The following is a 4591-nucleotide window of genomic DNA, read 5'->3' as shown; positions in this document are numbered from 1 at the left end:
TCTAAGCTTGATTGTGTTGGGATTCAATCAATCAACTTGTTTCTAATCAATTGATTTTGCATGCTTCACAATCCAGTAATGCAAAAGTGGATTTCACGTCACGAGGATACAAAGAAAGAGCAACAAAGGGCACAAATCGAGTGGAGCCGAGAAAGACGACGGGTCTTGAGAGCCTACCAACATTCATGAGCTTAAGATGGTTGCACAACCAATTGGAAAGTACACAACAGTGCAACAAACACGTGACTGAGGAGGAGTGGGAGTACTCGTGGGGTTGCGCGACCAAGGTATTTTTGCAATGTACGACTTGTGGCTTTCTAGATATTTGGACGGCCACTCATAATCTGTGTTGGTTGTAGTATAAGTCATACACGGCAGCATGGTATAAAAGTCGACATTTTAGGGTGGAACGGATTGACAAAAAGAGTTTTACACAAAATTGTGGAATCATGGCAAAATTTGAACAATCTAGTCGACGGCGGTCCTCTGATGCAGATCCTGTGGTGGCAGAACTCACTTACTTTGGCACGCTACAAGAGAATTTGAGGATAAATTATAGAGGATTTTTTGTGGATTTGTTCAACGTGCAATGGTTCAAGATAAACATGGAGGGATGCAAAACTACTGTGCACAGAGAAGAGTCAGGTTTCGTTGAGGTGGACTCAACCAAAAAAAGGACTGACCTTCAAGACACTTTCGTACTACCTGAGCATTGTGAACAAGTAAGTCTGTAGTGTATTAACATCCAACTTTAGAGGACTGGTGGTCTGGAAGCACTCATGTAAGTTATGTGGCTCTTGCAGGTTGTATTTCATCCTAAAAAGTCTGCACCAAACTGGTGGTATGCCATAGAGGTAGACCCTTGTAGTGCACGGACATATGAGGGCTACAATGTTCCAATCACAATAGCATCAGTGGAGGAGATTGGAGAGGATGCTGATTCAAAAGCCGCTGAGGTGGTGCCAGACAAGCATGGCCCTGCTACTCTCTATGGGGTGCATGTAGAGGACCTACAATATGAAACAAAGGACATCTGCCTAAACGGAGAGCTTTATATAGACATAGGGAGTTATGATGAGTTATGCGAGGATGAGAGAGATACCTCTTAAAGCCATAGACATTGTATTTGAGAAAATTTTGCTCCGTTTCATAATATAAATTGTATTCACGTGGAGTTTTTTCCATTCTTGTCTCTATGCTAAACTTGTGAAATATAAATTGTGATTAATCACATTATAGCTTGTTCAAATTTTCTTCTCCATTCACCATTAAGATTTAACGTTTGTGTATTTAATGCAGGTATGGATGATGATCAGTTTCTTTCTTCCTTGGACCCTGAGAAGAGGAGGTGGTACGAGGACCACCATTGCTCTAGAGCATCGTCACGTTGTTCCACTCGTTCAGCATCTCCCTTTGCTTTGAAGCGATCATCGCGCTCTGAGAGTTAGGTGTCGACTAGATGATCTACACACTCTTCTAGCCACCGACACTCTAGTGGTGGCAGTAGTGGTTGCTGTAGAGGAGCCAGCGGCTAATGCTTCCACACTGCCTCATATTCATCAAGGCTCCTTACCTTTCCCTTCTTTTCCCGCCCCCACACCAGCCATGGCATCACCCTCTACTCCAGGTTTTGTGCGACTATCGGCCATTCCTGGCTACACACCACTCGCTACTCCTGCGAGAGTCACCCCACTCGACACTCCTCGCTTCGGGCCTTAGACTCTAGTGGAGACACCTATCATCCGTACCCCCATCGAGACACCACTCGAGAGCCCTACCAAGAGACCCAGGTTCATGCATCACAGGCAAGAGGGTTTGCTGTACGCGGTCGACATCACAGCGACAACATCATCTTGGATGACGATGTCAAAAAGGTGATCTCGTGCATGCACGGCCTTTGATCTCAGGTGTTGCAACACTACATACTAAACACTTGGAGTGAAGTGCCAAATGAATTAAAAGATAGAGTCATCAGCATGCTGCATGATGAGTTTCCCGTGTCAAATCAGGATGAGCGCTTCAATGAAGACCTGATGAAGTTACGAATGCGCGAATACTACAAGCACAAGCGTTTTGAAGTGCAAAAAGCAATAAAGCATGGGCGGAATAAGCTAGATTGGCTAGCCAAAGAAGATTGAAAGAATGCAAAGCAAGCAGTGCGTGAGAATCTTGACAAGTGGTAGCAACAAAAGGAGGCAGCCAAAGCGTGAGTAGAGGTAGAGAGCTTGCATTACTTGGGGAGCGGCGGATGGGCATCATTTGAGGCCGACTTTGTAAGTGTTTTTGCATTGCACTTTAGGTTTGGTAGTTATGGGTAATTGTACTTTTAAATTGTAACATAACGTATTCTTTGTATGTTTTGAATAGTGGTTGATGACACGACGTGACCCCACACCGTATGAGCGCGAGTATGTGGACAGAAAGGGCTTAATCGCCCTTGTAGACATTCTGAGTTCTCGCTTTGGCTTGTTTGTATTTAACTTTACTCTCTTACATTTGTTGTATTTCAATAATAAGATAAAAAATAGATTGTTTTGTAATTATATGTTCATACTTATAGAAAGTCTTATTGTTTTTTATGCAAAATCCGACAGATACTCCGCTTGGATGCGATGAGACGTCGGATTAGATGACGTCAATCTAGCCATAGCCCGATAGCACTAGTTTTATTTTCTCATAGCATGTATAATTAGATGACATGTGTACATCAATTTTGTAACTATTGGTCAACAATGTATTTTCTCAATAATGACATTTGTCTTGTGACTATTACATTTTGGTCAAAGTTTACTAATCAAGCGATTTTGCCTATGATGTGTATAATTTTGTCATTGTATTACTTTTGTCAATTCCATTTCGTTGAAATACATTTGTCAGTTTTGCATCTTTATTCTCAAAACTTTATGTTCAATATGGTTCATGGGTTGGCAGGGAAATGAATGCCCTATTACCCAAATTTTTTTATTCTCGAGCGTCACCATAGGCATCTCTTTTTTAGGTTCTACAACATCTCTATGAGCTTCACTAAATTGGAAACTACAAAATTGCTATATGCATCGCTATATAGCGACGCATATAGGGTCATTCTCTTTGCGAGGGTTGTTATCGATGCTGATAGCGATGTCGGGGGGAAAATATCCCCATGTATTTTTGTCGCTCCAGACATCACAAATGGATGAAACCTCTTGTAGTGTGAAAACAAGAAATATGCCATCACACACATCTCTAGTATGTGGGAATTCATCCTATGCCCAAAGCCTCCAAATAGTAAATACCATGCAAAGAAATGCTTGTAGGGGGGTTTCTCCCAATGTGGTGTAAGGAAGTTGATAATTTGTCTCGAAGAGATACTACAGTTACAATATGAGGATTTACATGCTAGTGATGCATTACAAAATACATGCATTGAATCAGCTCGTTTGGTAGAGCCTATTTCAAAAAAAAAAAAATTGCTTTATGAATAGGAAGCCAAAAATGTCTATGAAACCTTCTAAGAGATCCAATCAAGCATCCCTATCATCTGTCCAACTTGTTTCAACCATAGATTGTTGCTCTATGAGGTGTTGTCAATATGCCAATAGAGATAAGGTCATGGCTATGCGCAATGAATTTTGGGGACAAAGTTTGCAAAATAGAACCAACTATGTGTATGATACAATGTTGACTGCTTGGCGTGAGAACAAGGCAACTGCAAAGACTTGCTATGAATTTTCTTTTAATGGAAATGAGGTCTGTACTAGAGATTGGTATGAAATTCATGGCATTCCGAAAACTTCATTTTATCGTTACCGTGAACAGTTTGAAAATGGGGTTCGACGCTCAGTGCATGGTAATGATGGTGTCATAAGAAAAGGAAGAGACCATACAAAAATGGGAAGGGCATTGATGCGCTCTTTTGTAGATGATAACTCAGAGAAAATGCCACATAAGAGTAGAACTATGGAAGATGGTACCAGAGAAACCTTGCTTGCAATACCAAACACGTACAAGCAAATAGACATCTTACATGATGTCAATAAAACACTCGAGAGTATGTGTCTCAAGCCAATGTCTAGCACTACATTCAATAGGGTTTGGAATACAGAGTTTGCTAATGTGACCTTGTCAAAAACAAGCGAGTTCTCAAAATGTGTTGTGTGTAGTCGGATAAAGTCTCAACTAGAGTCAACAAAGGATGATGAGCTGATTTCACGTTTGAAGGATGAATGTAAAATTCACATGATGCAACAACAAAGCTGTAGAAATGTGTACTACACCTGGCGTAAGTTCTCGCAAATGCAAAAGGATAAGTACTTATGCATTATACATGATAAAATGGACCAAAAAAAGACAGCAATACCTAGGTTGCGAGTGAACTCAAAAGACTATGCAAATGCATATCAGTTGCAAGTATCATTAACAGGTATGATAACACATGGGCATGGGCATGGGATGTATGGTCATTTCTCGTTGAATGGTCTATGGCCTTCAGATCTGAATGCTACAATTGGTTCCCTTGCATTATGCTTATAGAATTTGGAAAGAACAGAAAACCATGGGCTAGGAGATTTATGTCATAATGGTATGCCACGCAGCAATGTAACATTGTTCA

The 4591-nt window shown here is 40.9% G+C and overlaps 1 pseudogene; it reads left to right on the top strand.

Moving 5' to 3' along the window:
• Positions 1-605: 605 nt before the first annotated feature.
• On the top strand, positions 606-3018 carry LOC147421336 (uncharacterized; annotated as a pseudogene).
• Positions 3019-4591: the final 1573 nt, after the last annotated feature.

Source organism: Adiantum capillus-veneris, chromosome 28 (assembly GCF_014529385.1).
Source record: "Adiantum capillus-veneris isolate H3 chromosome 28, ASM1452938v2, whole genome shotgun sequence".
NCBI lineage: Eukaryota > Viridiplantae > Streptophyta > Polypodiopsida > Polypodiales > Pteridaceae > Adiantum > Adiantum capillus-veneris.
Note: the sequence above shows the minus strand (reverse complement) of the source record. Positions and strands in the feature narration are given on the sequence as shown.